General features: G+C 53.4%; 1 long non-coding RNA gene across 1 annotated transcript; it reads left to right on the top strand.

Moving 5' to 3' along the window:
- The first annotated feature begins 7087 nt into the window (after positions 1 to 7087).
- Positions 7088 to 14245, top strand: LOC137222836 (uncharacterized). Its single transcript, XR_010942667.1, has 3 exons — positions 7088 to 7192; positions 10963 to 11105; positions 14130 to 14245. It is a non-coding gene; the product is annotated as an uncharacterized lncRNA (long non-coding RNA).
- The last annotated feature ends 2085 nt before the right edge of the window (positions 14246 to 16330 follow it).

The raw sequence follows: 16330 nt of genomic DNA, 5'->3' as shown, positions 1-16330 counted from the left end.
GTGCTATGCAGTAGGTCCTTGCTGGTTATCTATTTTAAATACAGTAGTGTGTATCTGTTAATCCCAAACCCCCAATTGATCCCTTCCCCCCACCTTTCCCCTTTGGTAACCATAAGTTTGTTTTCGAAGACTGTGAGTCTGTTTCTGTTTTGTAAATAAGTTCATTTGTATCATTTTTTTTTAAGATTCCACATATAAGTGATATCGTGTGGTATTTGTCTTTTTCTGTCTGACTTACTTCACTTAGTATGATAATCTCCAGGTCCATCCATGTTGCTGCAAATGGCATTTCATTCTTTTTAATGACTGAGTGATATTCCATTGTATATATGTACCACATCTTCTTTATCCATTCATCTCTCGATGGGCATTTAGGTTGCTTCCTAAATGCCCATCGACAGATAGCTTCTTGGCTATTGTAAATAGTGCTGCAGTGAACATTGGGGTGAATGCATCCTTTTGAACCATGTTTTTCTCCAGATGTATACCCAGGAGTGGGATTGCTGGATCAGATGGTAACTCTATTTTTAGATTTTTAAGGAACCTCCGTACTGTTCTCCATAGTAGCAGCACCGATTTGCATTCCCAGCAACGGGGTAGAAGGGTTCCCTTTTCGAGGGGGGCTGATTTAAACCAGAGTAAGAACATTACTTAGGAAAATATTTTCCCTTTGGGGCCTAGAAGTGATGGAAAAAGTAGTTTGTTGCAGCTGAAACTGAGGGGTGCAAGGCGAGGCCTGGGCCCCCAGCTACTGCCAGGCCCCGGGCGCTCAGCATGCCGCATCCCTTCCTGCTCTGAGCAGAGCTGCCATCCTTTAGTCCTTGTCTAGGTGGGCTGCTTCCAGCTGCAGGTACCAGAAAGCCCAGCTCAGTGAGTTTCAGAAACGAGGACGCTGTCTGTGTCACGTGGCAGGACTTCCAGAGACGGCAGCTCCAGGTTTGCTAATTCAGCGACTTCCCTCCCCGGGCACCCTCAGCACCACAGCTCAACCTCAGGCTGCCTCCCCTCGTGGGGCACGTCGGCTGCCCAGGTCCAGCCATGCCATCCAGACATGATGAAGAGTGATGAAGTCCAAAGGTGGAAAAGGGACCATTGTATCAATTTTTTTTTTTTTTTTAAATCAGCAAGGACAACCTTTTCCAGCAGCCCAGGCCAGTTTCCCCATCCAGCTGCCCTTACCTTGCTGGCTAGAACCCAAGGCAGTCCTTGGGCAGGAGAAGGGGGCTCATCCTTTCTGAGGCTGAGACTGAGAGCTCTCTGGGGTGGGGCAGGGGGCACTGTAGGTACCTGGATGTGCCCTCTCACCCTTCCGGACGTAGATGCCCTGGGGCCCTTGCACCCCACCTTCTCCAGACCACTGTAGGCTGTGGGCACTGAGTTTTTCGAGGTGCAGCTTCACCCAGACCCCAAGGCAGCCCTTACCAAGCGACCAGGACGTTGACTGTCCCAGCCTCATTGGCTGGCGGGGCACGCAGGGTCCACTGTGAGACCTGGGCCAGACTCAGTGCTGGTCTCTCCAGATCCCAGAGTGTCAACCCCACTCCAACCCCAGTGCCATGGGTGGGCCCAGAGTGCTGGATGGCCAATCACTGCCTCACACCCCCAGATGAATCTGGTTGGTTACAATGGGGATGGGCACGCGATCCAAAATCGGTTCCATAAGAATTGATCTGGGGAGGTCTGCTGGAATTCATGGGAAAGAGGCGTGCTTTCTTTTCCCTGAGGTCTCCAGGATGTGAGCCAGGAGGTGGTGGTCCCCAACTCACCGCCATGGGGGAGAATCTGCCTGAGAATGAAGCCAACGTAGAAGAAAGCAGAGTTAGAAGATGGAGAGAGACCAGGTCCTGATGATATCAGTTGAAGCCCTGGATCCAGCCATTCCTGAAGCAGTGCTACCTCTGAAATTATCATTTACGGGAGGCGACAATTTTCCTTTTCACATAAACCAGTTTGAATTGGGTTTTTGTTGCACCTGAAGAGTCTTGACTAAAGCTCCTACAGACTAGTCTTCCAAAACCAGGATCCCATGGCCAGACTTTGGTAACAACCCCCAATGCTGAGGCAGGCCAGGCCCCAGTGCCACTTTCTCTGGGTGTTGAAGACTGAAGGCTGATCACCCTTCCTGGGTCCACTTCCTCCAGTCCACAGAGCTTCTCTGCAGGAGAGCTGCTTCCTCTGTGTCCGTTGAATTATCTGGTGTCTTCCTTTGAAGCCAGAAACAGGAAAGGCATTTCCCTTCCCTCTCCACATCGACTCCTCCCTCTGCCCAGGCTTTCACGATTCTAGGGGTAGTTTCCTGATAATTCAACTGAAAATTTCCATGGCTCAGTTTCTGCTTCCCTGAGTTGCCCCCTCAGTCTCTGCTAATGACTCAGCTCCTTCCCAAGGCCCGTGCTCGGAGCCTCTCTGCCCACGTCACTGTTTAGCCAAGCTCGGCACATTTCCTGTGTTCATCCTTCTTCATAAATCATGTCTCCAGCCTGCTAATCACTGCGGACGTGTTTTAAGGGATGCTTTTCAATTTTCATTGGCTGTGGTGTTGCGAGGTCTTCCTCTAGGCAGCAAGGGGCTTTCCCTCCAAAAGGCTACATGTTCCTGTGCCCTGATGCTCAAGGGACCAGACGGGAAAGGAAATGGAAGAAACAGTCTGGTATTTGTTGGGGGGGTGGGGCGTGGCAAAACAGGGCCCATAACCTGCCCTGGGGGGACAGCTACCTCTCAGGCTGGTCCATTGTCACCATGCGGGAACCAGGCCCAGCATTTGTACAGCTAATGATTTCTCAAGGGAAGGTGGAAATCCATGTTTTTGTGTGAAATTTCCTATTTTTTAAAAAAACAGGGACTTCCATGGCGGTGCAGTGGTCAAGATTTCGCGCTTCCACTGCAGGGGACATGGGTTTGATCCCTGGTCAGGGAACTAATATGCCACATGCCATGCGGTACGACCAAAAAAATAAATTAATAAAAATAAATCTTGGGGGCTTCCCTGGTGGTGCAGTGGTTGAGAGTCCACCTGCCATTGCAGGGGACACGGGTTCGTGCCCTGGTCTGGGAAGATCCCACATGCCACGGAGCGGCTGGGCCCGTGAGCCATGGCCGCTGAGCCTGCGCGTCCAGAGCCTGTGCTCCGCAACGGGAGAGGCCACAACAGTGAGAGGCCCGCGTACCGCAAAAAAAAAAAAAAAAAAAAAAAAATCTTAAAAAAACCAGCAACAAAATAAAAAGAATTTAACTGCTATAAAGACGAACTGTCTCTTGGACCACCAGTCTGTGACTTTTGCCCTAGTGGATTAAAGAAGTGACAGGGTGTCAGACCACAAAGAGCAGCGTGGCCTAGTGGACAGACACGGGGCTGGGAACAGGGAAGCCGGGGTTTTGGTCCTACCCCAGGTTACACCGTGTAACCTGGGGCACATTATTTGGTTTCTGAAAATTCCTAGCAGTTCATGTACATTTCCTTAACCCTTCCAACAGTCCTAGAAGATGGGCTGCATTAATCCCATTCTGAATAATGAAGAGAATTTTTTTTTTTTTAAGTTTTGGCCATACCCGGCGGCATATGGGACCTTGGCTCCCTGACCAGGAATCGAACCCGTGGCCCCTGTATTGGAAAGTGGAGTGTTAACCACTGGACTGCTGGGGAAGCCCCTTTGCTGAGGCATAGTAACTAATTTGGATCAGAAGCAGAACTCACATATTCCTAGAAAATGTTACTTGGCGCTTGCTCTTCTGTCTCTCCATTAGCTCTTCCTCGGGAGTGGTTCTTTGACTACTGGGATATAAAAATCAGGCACGGACTTGGAAGACGTGTGTCTTAGTTACTTTGAGCTGCTATAACAAGGTGCCACAGGCTGGGTGGCTTAAACAACAATGCGTAATATGAATTAAATGTAATAAAAATAGCCTTTGGTGTGTGTCCATAATGCTACTAAATACGGTCAGCACATAGAGCCCTCACTGTGTGCCGGCCACTGTCCTAAGCACTGTACAGTTTGAACCATGAATGGTCACCACAACCTGAGGTGAGCAGCACCACAGTCTTCATTTTGCAGATGAGGAAACAGGGGCAAGCAGGTAGAGTGACTTGGTCAAGGTCACACAGCTAGTAAGTAGTAGGGACAAGACACCACCCCAGCCCTGCAGTCTGTAAAGCCCTTTCCCAAGCGCTAGAGAAGGCCCCCTCCTTCCTTCCCAGAGCGTGGCCTCCCTCCTCCCTCTTCCCTCCTCCCTATCTCCTCGGGGCTCTTCTGACCTCCTGCTTGCCCACCTCGCTGGAGTATGGTCTGTGCATGCACAGCACACTTGGACCCCCCCCGCCACCCCAGCTTCTTGTCCCGCTCCCTGGGTAGCTGGCCAGGGAGCTTCTTGAGCCTGGGTTCCTCTGGCTGCGTTGCATTCAGCTCCCTCCGCTACAAACCAGGACTGGTGATGCCCCAGGCTGAGACGTCCGTGTGCCTAGTACACGCAGTGTGTTCACCGTCTCTACTTTTGCTTGCCAGGTGCACTGGTGGGCGATGCCTCCCAGGACACCGGCCTGACTCTGTTGAGGCTTTGATCCCACTGGTTCTTCTTCAGGCCCAAGCAGGCCTTCGTACCATTCCTGGCCCAGCTTGCATCCTCCCCGTTCCAGGCGGGGCCTCCTGATTTCTCTTGGTCTCTGCAGCCCAAGTTGCAGAAGTATGGGCACGGGGACCCTTCCTTAGTGTTCTTGGCTGCCCCAGACACTGAGGATGGAGCAGGAAAAGCAGAGGGGCTGTGGGAGCCATGGGGGACTCTCCGAGCATCAGAGGGAGAGGCAAGAATGGGTCAATCATCCCCCTTCTCCTCCAGACCAGCCTTGGACCCTGCGGTGTCCTGCCCAGAGGGTATGTGCACCCCCTCAGATGCCAAGGAGAGCTGCTGAATGTCGGGTCCTTGAGAGAGGACGGGCTTCCCCGATGAGGTCGGTGCTTTGTGACCACCTAGAGGGGTGGGATGGGGGGGTGGGAGGGAGGCTCAAGAGGGAGGAGATGTGGGGGCATGTGTGTGCATATGGCTGATTCACTTTGTTATACAGCAGAAACTAACCCAACATTGTAAAGCAATTATACGCCAATAAAGATGTTTAAAAAAAAAAAAAGACCTCCCCGTCCCAGTGCACACGACAGTCATGCAAACCGGACTCCACATCTTTTCTACACTAGTGGCCACTGATTTTTTCTTTTTTAATTTTTATTTTATATTGGAGTATATTTGATTAACATGTTGGGTGACCACTGATTTCTATCCTCACAATTCTTCGGACAGCTTACCTTTGCAGCCTCCTGGCTTCCACGGGGCTCTCCCGCCATTAGAATAACTAGGGGGAACAACCCTCTGTGTGAGTGAGGGGACCTCACGTCTGCAGAAAATCCTCTCTTGTATTTATCCCCATCCTTGCGTATTGCTCTCTGCCCCTCTGTCTGAATCGGCCGTCCTTTGCTAAGAGTAATTTCAAAGTTTCAGGTCTTGGGAGATGGAGGGCTGGGTCTGGGGATAGAGATGGAAAGAGTTGAGTGGCCCTAACAAAATGAAAGGAAGAAATTGTCAGTGTTCCTTCGAGGCGGGGAGCAGAGGCAGAGGGGCGAATAAGCTGGGAAGGAGAAACTTGCGGGGAGCCAGGGGACCAGGGCAGGAGAGGCCCCGGCCCCGGGGGGCAGAAGGAAGGGGGCGCCCCAAGTCTCAGTAATCGAGAAAAATAGTGTCTTAATGCCACATTAAAAAACTCGAAATTACTGAAAAAAAAAAAACCCACAATGAACAAAATATCAACATTTTAAATACAGCTTCAGCTGTGCAGAGCCGTATTAGAGACAGAGGCAAAAGGAAAAATCATTAAGAATGATCCTGTCTCTTTAAAATGTGGATGTTTTATTCATCATGGACTCTTTCCCATTACTCTTTGCATTAAAACATTATTTATCTTGATTTCTGGCGCGCTCTTAAATTCTGCATCCAAGGTGAGTGACTGGCTTGCCTCACGCTGATCCAGCCCTGGGAGGACGGTGGGGCCGGGAGCACACAGTGAGGCCACCATAGGACCTCTAGCCGTTTCATCGCTGCGATGGGACGCCCTGCAGCCCCCGACTCCAGGTGAATCTCTCGCACACACAGGGGCCTCTCGTGAGTGTTTTCTCGTGGAGATTCAGGGGAAGCACTGATGGACGCCAGACGAGCAAAGGCAGCCCGTGTGAGGTGACCCTCAGACCGGGCAGATGGGGACAGAGGTGGGTGTGGGTCTTCCTCAGCCAGGGCTTGGGGCTGAGCTCACTTGCCTAGGGCAGCTGGGCTGGCTGACCTCCAGTCACAGAGGTGATGCCAGCTCCCTGGCTGTCCAAGGCGGACCCCTTTGCCTTAACCTGCCCTGGTCATTGCTCTTCTATGGCCGGGGGCCTTCCCAGCTAACAGGGCACCTCCGATCCAAAGGGCTCTTTGGGGCGGCAGGCTCTTTGCAGCTGAGGGCGTTTGAGTCTGTCGTAGCCCCCAAACTAGTGCTCAGTTTTGCAGCTGGAGGACCATCATTTCGGTTCGTCTCTGCTTTTCCAGGGATTAATACCTGCCAAGAAAGCTGCCTCTCTCTCTTTGCATGTCCCGGGTAGGCATCGCTAACGGACCCCCGCTGCCAAGCCCAGAGGCCCCCCTAACCCCCTCCTAACTCAGGGCGTCCAGGCTAACTTACACGGGAACTGGCGCCGAAAGATGAACTTCGTCATCTTTAGCTGTGTCACTGCTTTTCTCCCCTCTCCTTGGTGGTGACGCTTTTGTGCTTGAAAGTCTCCTGGAGGGAAGGTTTGTGGATAAGAACTTATGGGGAAATTTGTATTAGGGCAGCAAGATGACAAGTGCAACCACGAATTTGTGGATATAAATACACTTCTATACATTCACCAAAACAACCCCAAACCAACCCCAGCAGTCTAACTAAGGACCCGTTTTATAGGTTGTAAGTTTGTAATGAAAGGCACTGTGCAGTTGACTTCTGCAAGTGCTAGTCACCTGAGAAATGTTTCAGGATCACTGACAACAGCAGTTTCACAAAATTGTAACCATTCACTCTGCTTTCCCCCAGGTCCTGTGCAACTTTGAGCCCACGCTGCCCCGTACCTGAGTTTGAATTCCAGCTCCACTCTGGGAACAACTTACTTCTTTGAGGCACGGTCTTCTCATCAGCCAGGTGAGAGAACAGCTTTCTCTCAGGTTGCTGGGAAGATTAAATACGTTCATGATTCATAGGGCTTGGCACGGGGCATGCAGTAGGCACTTAATAAAGGCTGGCCCTCCCTTCTGGTTTCACTTCCCTCCCTTCCCTGTAGGGTCCTCCATCCAAAAGGTGATAGCTTTCTGACTGAGTCCCTCCCGGTCCCATCTTAGACTTACTCTTTTTTTTTAAAAAAAGTTATTTTATTGAAGTATAGTTAATTTACGTTGTTGTGTTCATTTCTGCTGCACAGCAAAATGATTCAGTTATACATATATACACTTTTATTCATTTCATTTCTTTTCCATCATGGTTTTATCACAAGATACTGAATATAGTTCCCTGTTCTATACGGTAGGACCTTGTTTTTTATCCATTCTCTGTATAATAGTTTGCATCTGCTAATCCCAACCTCCCAGTCCATCCCTCCCCTCTCCCCTCCGCCCCCCCCACGTTGGCAACCACAAGTCTGTTCTCTATGTTAGACTTACTCTTGATTTGAATGTCCAGATCCCCAAACCTCGGTGCAGATAAATGAAAGATGAAGTTGAAAATTTATACCAGGGGCAGATGGAGGTTTGGGGGAGCTTCTCACAAAGCTGGAAACTCCAGTTTGGGCTCAGGGCCATGGAAGGGTTCTAGACAAGGGAGGGGGGCTGAATTTCAGAATTTCACAGGCAGCAAGCTGGGGCCTGGGGACCACTGCATGCTTGTGCCTCAGGATCCAGACCCAATTCCTTCCTTCTGGGCGTCGTCCCCACTGTCTGTCTGAAGCCCCAGGAGTGCAGCCTGGGTAGGGACGCGTGTGGGGAGGGCGTGGGCTGCCCTGATCCCCTTCACCCACACTCGGGTTTGTCAGCTGTGGGTGAAAGCCCTGCATTTTGCCAGGGCTGCTCTTGAAATCAGCCGACACCCTGCCAGGAGCTCCCCTGCATGTGCACTGCCCTGGGACTGAGAGGCCGCCGGAGCCCATTGGCTGGAGCCAGATGATGCGAAGCTGGGATCCAGGCTGGGCCCTGCCAGATCCGCCTGAGTGCGCCCAGCTCAGGGATGAGACCTCCCCCGGCAGGGACCGGTCCCCACCCACCTCCCCTCCCTCCCCTTTCTCCTCCCCATCCAGCCTTCTCTCCCCCCCCCACCGCCCCACTTCCTCCCCTCCACCCTTCCCTCCTCCCGCTTCTCGTCCTCCCTCCCTCCCTCCTCCAGCCTCCCCAAGGGTGGCTGGGCTCTGGAAGGCTCTTTTCCCTCTGGAAGGGTCTGCTCAAGTCTACGCACCTCCCCCACCCCAGGCTAACGCGGGCTCAGCTGAGACATCCCCTTGACGGAGCTGTCCAGTTGCCTGGAAAGGGCTGACAGCAGACACAGCCCTGGTCGGGCAGAGCAAGTCCCCAGCCAGCTGGTGAAGGGATGGGCCCGAGCCAGGTAATTATTGCCTGGTGCAGAGGTCGAAAGCCGCAGAGCGGCGGATGTACTAATGAAACACAAATGGGACATCTGTGTTCAGGAGTTCAGCAAACCATGGAAAACCCAACTTTGCCAAGTGTTTATGTACTACCGAGAGCAGAATCGCTCCTTCCAGCTACGGGAGCAGTAAACACACCACAGCCGTTTTCCCCCCTTTGCTTCTGCACAGATTCTTTACCTGGGAAGTGTTGCAACTTTCCTCATCCTCAGGAAGTTGTCAGAGCTGGAGGTGTGTTGGCAGGTGGAGGGCCTTTCCACAATAGCTCTGAGAGCCAGGGCTCTTGGGCAGGCTTGTGGGGAGGGGGCGGGGGGGTGATGGGAAGTTTCTCCTTCCATCTCCTCTCACGGCTTGGCTCTGAGCCAGACCAGGACCTTCTTTCCTTCAGCAGCGTCAGTGGGCCTGGAGTGAGGACCCATCTGGAGCCAGGGCCGAGGGGGCTGACGTAAGGCGCCAGGTCCGATGTATTACAGAATGTTCTGGAGTGAGGGGTGATGCCAAGCAGCTTGGCTTCTCCCAGACCCACCATTCGCTCCCCGGGCCACCTCGGCAAGTCACATGACCTCTGGGGCCTCAGTTTCCACGCCTGTAGAGGGAGTATGTGGCTGACGCCACTGTATTCGTTCAGATTCTTTGGGGGCACAACCAACAGACATGTGCTCTGACTGTCTTATCCAACAAAAGAGACTTTACTGCGGGAAGGGGGAGTTCTGCAGAATCGGAGGAGGTGCTGGCTCAGGAAGGACGGGAAGCAGGGCGGCCCGGGGACCTGGCCAGCAGGAGGTGGTGGCCATCACCTGAGCTGGCCCTTACTTGACTCACTACAGCGCCCCCGCCCCAAGTCTTCACACAGTCATGGTTCGGTTTCCAAATCCTGGGGGGCAGACTCTGGCCCAGCCGCTTGGGAGTGGGGTGGGCACCAGAGATGTGGCCACGCAGGGTTAGCCCCTGCTTCGGGGGCTGCTTCTGGAGGAGAGGGGACCACAGAGTACCAGCCGGCCACACTGCAACACTGGAATGTGCAGTTACGTATAGGGCACTTATGTCACCTGATGGTCTGAAGCCAAGACAGCCCGGGGACCTGACCTCCCCGCACCAGCCTCCCTCCTTGCTCCTGACTCGGCCTCACTTCCAGCCTCTCGTTCACCTCTGGGACTGATGCCTGAGCTGGTCCTCTTAGGAGCACACCTCGACTGTGGTCCCCATATGCCCTCGGGGGATACTGCTGCTTCTGTCACCATGACAAGCAACACGCACCAGGCCCTTGCTGGGTGCTAGCCCTAGAGCCTCCCGGAGTGTTTGCTGGGTGCTGGTTGCAGAACTGGGGTCTTCGCTGGAAGTTGCTGGGGCCCATGGCATTGGCACCAGGACTGCCCTGGTTAATGGGGGTGAGGCAGGGGCGGGGGCTGGTTGGGTTTCCTGAGGCCAAGGCAGGGCCTGTACCTGCCTAGGCAGTGCGGCCCTGGGAGCCCAGCCACGGGGAACCAGTCCCTCTAGCGGAGGCTGTAATTCCAGTGAGGCCTGTGCAAGTGCCATTCTTAGAGGGGCCGGAGCGCGGGCCACAGTCAGGGCCAGGGGCCAGGAGGGCGTTGCTGGGGATAGATCAGAGCAGAAGCAGGTCAGGAGTGCGGGGGGTGGGGAGGGTCCTGAACGGCCTGGCGGGACCAGGACTTGCCTTCCCCGGCGCCCTCCCTACCCTTCCCCGGTGAGTTGTAATCCCGGGGCTGGAGGAGGGAGATTCATAAAGCTTAGGCATTTGCCAGAACAACAACTGGCCTGACCAAGAGTTCTATTGGAGACGTGGCGGAGCGGCCAGTAAATCCGCCCAAGGCTGCTTCGTCCTGAGCTGTGTGAGCCCGTGGCTCCCGGGAGGAAATCACCAAGGACAGGATTGTACGTCTTTCCCAGTCAAGGCTTTACCAATTCTAGTTACTCATTTCCTCAATTTCCTTAGGAAATGCTGAGAATGCTTTGCACGTAGACGAAAGCATTCACGCTCAAAGCTCCCGTGTGAGCTGGCGTGGCAGACACTACTGAGCTCGCTGTGAATCCATTCCTCCTCCCCTGGGGCTCGGGTCTGACTTCTTCAGGGGCCATCCTCCTCCACCTGGCCTCGGCTTTGTGAGCTGTGATTGGTACGAGGTTCCCACTCCCCCTGACAGCGAGGCTGGGCAGCTGACTTTGCACATCTGAAGTTGGCGCCACCTCAGGGTCCTTTGTATGTGGTGCAATGAACCTCTTTATTGTTTAAACTTCTTTGAGTCCGTGTTTCCGTTACTTGCAGCCCAAAGCCCCCCAGTGGATCCTGCACAGGAAGAGCGACTTTCTGCTTTTATGGGAGACTAACTCTGAGGCACGAAACCTTCACAGGAATGACAGGTTCCATGGACGCTGTCACATTTGGTCCCCACAGCAGCCCTGAACAGGGTAGGTGTGGCATCAGCTCCACGTTTCAGATGAGGATGACAGGCCAAGGACAGACCGCTCCATGGTAGTACGGCCAGAACCCAGACCAGGAGAGAGGGGTGGAGGACAGCAGGGGACAGCAGAGGTCATCCTGGGCCCTGACAGCAGAGAGGGAAATTGAAGCCACACCTGAGCTGGAGGAAGCCATGCATCAGGCGGCTTCAGGAGCTCAGCGTGGCCGGTGCTGCTGTGGGCAGGGGCACTCCCTTTAGTAATGACAGCTGCTTACTCTGTGCCAACTACTACCCTAGATCTCCTGGAATCCCTGAGGTGCCCCGTAAGATTGTTCCATATCATTTACATTTTAGGCTAAAAAACCGAAGTGAAAAAGTGTAAGTGGGGGCACCTGAATTGGAACTCATTTCTGCTAGAGCTTTTAACCATGGTGCTCAACTGAAATTACTACCTCTCCACACAGAAGGCCCTCACATAAAGTTTATGGGTTGGAGCTGAGACCCAGTGCGGGATAAAGGGCAGCGTGTTGATTCCGGGTTCAGCAGGCATCTTACCCAGGGAGCGCTTCAGGACCCAGACTGCCAGCAGCTCCTGGGAGGGACCTTGTCTCCATTGCTCTAGCGCCCCAAGGCCTAGCACAGTGCCTGGCAAACAGGAGGTGCTCCACTGGTGTTTGTTGAGTGAATGCATGAGTGTCTGTAGTGGCTGGATTATCCCAAAGCAGCTGCTTAGGATGAGAAAATCAATGATGGGCCAACAGGGGCTTTAGACCAGAGACTCTTGGATTACAGATGTAGAAAGAGGCTCAGAGGAGGTCTAAGATCACATGGTGAGTTGGGGGAAAGCAGGACTAGAATTTGGATCTCCTGCCGTCCAGTCCATTGTGGCCCAGAGCTTCATGTTTTATCTGCAGGGACCCCACTTGGTCAGGAGCGGTGGGGGAGGGGAAGGAGGCAGCGGGTGTGCGTGTCAGTGGGGGAGGGGTTGGGGATGAGCAGGGACCTCCTACGAGAGGGGGGAGCCGCCAGGAGCTGTGGTCCCTCTGAGGGCCTCGTGAAGAGGGGCACTGGGGTGCTCTGACCTCCCGCTTTGCCAGGGCCCTTCTCTGGCTGTCCTGGCTGAGGAGTTGCCATTGGTGGCTGTCATATTGAGAGAATGTTCGGGAAAGTAACGTTTACTGGACTTCCTTTTAGCTCCAAGCTGCCAACCCTTGGGGGTGGTATCTGGAGTGAAGAGATGTCGCAGCAGTCTTGCCCTGGAGCGGAGAGAGGGGCCGTGACGGTGGCCCGTGGTGTTTCCCTGCCCTGGGGCCCCCAGCACCCCCTGAGCGGGCAGGACCGACGGGAGAGGCTCCATGGGGCTTGACTTTGTACTGCCAGGGATGAACTTTGCTCGAAAGTGCTCTGTAGGCAGAAAGAGGAGTAGAAAAGGGCTTTCATGCGCTATTTCAGGATTGCTGGCCCTGAACATTTATCACTTACTGATGCATATAATTTGCCTGATGACTCAGTTTCATATATTTTAGTTTCCAAAGATAAACAGTTTTTGCATATTTCCTGCAAATGGGGGTTATATTTAATAATCTCAGGGTAGGAGGCCTGGGTGCTGGAGACAAGGCATTCGAGGAAGGCAGAGGGTTTGGGGCAGCTTGGGCTCAGCTGGGGTCATGGCACATGCTTGGAATTTTGGCGGGTGGTGTTTGGCCTGCAAGACCTACGGGCAGAGATGCGAAAGGCTGGCCCAGAGATACGCTGGTTTTGGAGGTGGTGGATGGAGTGGGTACGGCCTTCGGCCTCTTTACAGGCCCACTGGGCTGTGGTCAGGGGCAAGGCTGGGCTGGACGTCAGCGTGGGAGCCCTGGGGTTTGGAGCCAAGGCAAAGAGGCTCCCCTGCTGTCCACAGAGTCCAGACCCGGTCCTGGCTGGCCGCCTCACTGCATCTGGTCACAAGCAGGTTGGCTTGAAAGGAGTGACACATCCACTTTAATGACAGTCAGAGCCCTGAGTTGGAGCCCTGGGAGGCGGTCTGGAAGCTCTGGGAGACAAACCTGCCAACAGCAGGGGCAAATGTGGGCTCCAGCTCCGGCTCTGTTACTGACTTGGGTGCAACTTGGACAGAGAGTTTAATCATTTTGAATCTTGACAGTAATATTTACCTGATGGGGTTCCTCAAAAGTTCGGATGATGTATGACATGTAACAGCACCTAGCGCAATTCCTGGCACAGAGTGAATGCCCCACAAATGCTTCTCCCCCAGATGTGTACTTAGAGGTGTATTAGGTACTCAGGGTGGTTGAAAATATGTGCTATGCGTTTCTCTCCTTAAGGACTTTGTGCCTAGTTAAAAAAGCAAAGCACACCTTCAAGGAAGTTCGGCTGTGATGGTCAGAGAGGGTCTGATTCGGTTGTCATATTTGTCAGGACTCGTGGTGGCAAGCGACAGAAACCCAGCTCAAACGGCTTGGGCAGATTCTTGTGACCAAAGGGGCCAAGGGTATCCTCCTCTGCAACTGGCTTCAGGGGCCCAAGTGATGTTGCTGGGACTTGGCCTTGCTCCTGCTGTCTCCTGGAGGGCTCCATCCTCAGGCAGGCTGTCCCCACGTAGCACCAGGCTGGCTGTGGGGAGCTCCAGGCTCACATCCACCTTCTCAGAAGTGTCAATGAGAATAAATGCTTCCCTTTCCCTTCAGCCCCAGTAAAAGGCTTAGAAATGAATCTTGTTGACTCAGCCTGGCTTGGGCCATGTGCCCATCTTTGAACCAACATCTATGGCAAAGGGGCTACCAGATGGGCTGGGTGGTAGATTGTCTTCATTCTCCTTTCCCATCAGAGGATTATACACCCACTCCCTCCCAAGCCACCTGGCTTGCAGTGTACCTCCCCTCCCCACTGACCTTGAGCTTGGCGAGGGACTTCCTCTGCTCAGTGGCATGCAAGCAGATGTGATGTGTGCCATGTCTGCGTGGAAGCTTTAAGAGATTTAACATTAAGGTTTCCACCAGCCCCCTTCATCTTCTCCCTCTGCCACTAGGAGGTGCTGTCACACACAGAGGCTGTATCCAAAACTAAAGAAGACGCTAGAACAGAGCTCCCGCTAACCTGAAGCCTACGTGAAATGCAGGCGAGAAATAAACGTTTGCCATTGTAAGTCCCTGAGATCTGTCTGGGGATCATTTGTTACTACAGCACCACTCAGTAAAGGCTGACTGATACAAAGAGGGAATGGATGCTGGGCAGGCAGAAGCAGCAGGCATGTCCCAGAGAGGCAAGAAGGTGATAAAATCTAAAAGCTCTGTGAATTCATAGTCCCCAGGACAGACTTAGGACTTGAAACAGAGGTGGCCCATCGGCATTTGGTGAGTTTACTGAGGCTGCTGAATGAGGCAGCTCAGAACTTGGTTCTCTAGGCCATTTCTACACAGGTCAGACTGAGTGTTGTCCCAGATCCAGTATTCTCCAAGGGCTCCCTTTAAAACACAGTCCTGGGGACTTTGCTGGTGGCACAGTGGTTAAGAGTCTGCCTGCCAGTGCAGGGGACATGGGTTCAAGCCCTGGTCCGGGAAGATCCCTCAAGCTGTGGAGCAACTAAGCCCGTGTGCCACAACTACTGAGCCTGCGCTCTAGAGCCCGCGAGCCACAACTACTGAGCCCGCGTGCCGCAACTAATGAAGCCCACACACCTAGAGTCCGTGTTCCGCAACAAGAGAAGGCACTGCAATGAGAAGCCTGTGCACCACAAAGAAGAGTAGCCCCTGCTCGCCGCAACTAGAGAGAAAGCCCATGTGCAGCAATGAAGACCCAATGCAGCCAGAATAAATAATAATAAATAAATTTATTTAAGAAAAAAAAGTCCATGGGGCTTCCCTGGTGGCGCAGTGGTTGAGAGTCCGCCTGCCGATGCAGGGGACATGGGTTCGTGCCCCGGTCCGGGAAGATCCCACATGCTGCGGAGCAGCTGGGCCCGTGAGCCATGGCCGCTGAGCCTGCGCGTCCGGAGCCTGTGCTCCGCAACCGGAGAGGCCACAACAGTGAGAGGCCCGTGTACCGCAAAAAAAAAAAAAAAAAAAAAGCTCACAGTCCTGGTCGTATTACTTCCTTGCTTAAAATCCCTCAGCAGGTCCCCACGGCCGCAGTCCTGACCCCCGAGCAGGCCACACATGGCCCACCTTGACCTGTCACAGAGCCTAGTCACTGTGCATGCCTGTAAACCAACCCCCCTTTCTTTGCTTGCATGGGGACAAATCCGCCATCATGCCCCAGCTGGACTATGGCTATAACCCCTGAACTGCTTCTGCTCAGCCCCTCCAACCCACTCTTCACTCAGCCGCTCACCTGATCCTCTCCAGATGTAATCACGTCATGTCGCCCACCCACACTGAGCTGTCACGTGTTCAGTGAAACCCAAACTCCTTGCGATGGTGAGGATTTTCCCAAGCTGACCATGACCCCGAATCCCATCCCCCATGTTCTTTTTTTGCGGTACGTGGGCCTCTCACTGTTGTGGCCTCTCCTGCCGCGGAGCACAGGCTCCGGACGCACAGGCTCAGCGGCCATGGCTCACGGGCCCAGCCGCTCCTGGCATGTGGGATCCTCCCGGACCGGAGCACGAACCCGTGTTCCCTGCATCGGCAGGTGGACTCTCAACCACTGCGCCACCAGGGAAGCCCCCCCCCATGTTCTTCTTATGGTGCTGCCCTGACACTCCTCTCATTGAGAGGTGGGGTCTTTTTCCCCTCTTCTTAAATTTGGGAGAACTTTGGACTATGGTGGAAAAGACACTCTTTCTGAGGGCAGATCGTATCACAGGTGATGCAGCCTGGTTTTCATGGGACACTCATCCTTGGAACCCAGCCACCACGCTGGGAGAAAGCCTGAGCAGCCTCTGGAAAGGCCCACATGGAAGGGAACTCAGACCTGTAGCGCAGAACTGTAGCCAACACATGAGTGAGACATCTTGGAAGGGAACTCTTCAGTGCCCCTGTCCAGCTGCCCCAGCTGACACCACGTGGGGCAAGGACAAGCTTTTTCTCATGAAATTGCATATTCATGAGAAAAAGAAATGACCATGGCTGTTTTTGTTTTTTAAATTAATTGTTATTGGAGTATAGTTGCTTTATAATGCTGTGTTAGTTTCTGCTGTACAGCAAAGTGAGTCAGTTACACGTATACATGTATCCCCTCTTTTTTAGATTTCCTTCCCATTTAGGTCACCACAGAGCACTGAATAGAGTT

The sequence above is a fragment of the Pseudorca crassidens genome, chromosome 1, assembly GCF_039906515.1.
Source record: "Pseudorca crassidens isolate mPseCra1 chromosome 1, mPseCra1.hap1, whole genome shotgun sequence".
In the NCBI taxonomy this organism is placed as follows: Eukaryota; Metazoa; Chordata; class Mammalia; order Artiodactyla; family Delphinidae; genus Pseudorca; species Pseudorca crassidens.
The sequence above is the reverse complement of the archived record's forward strand: the minus strand, read 5'-3'. Positions and strand labels throughout refer to the sequence as shown.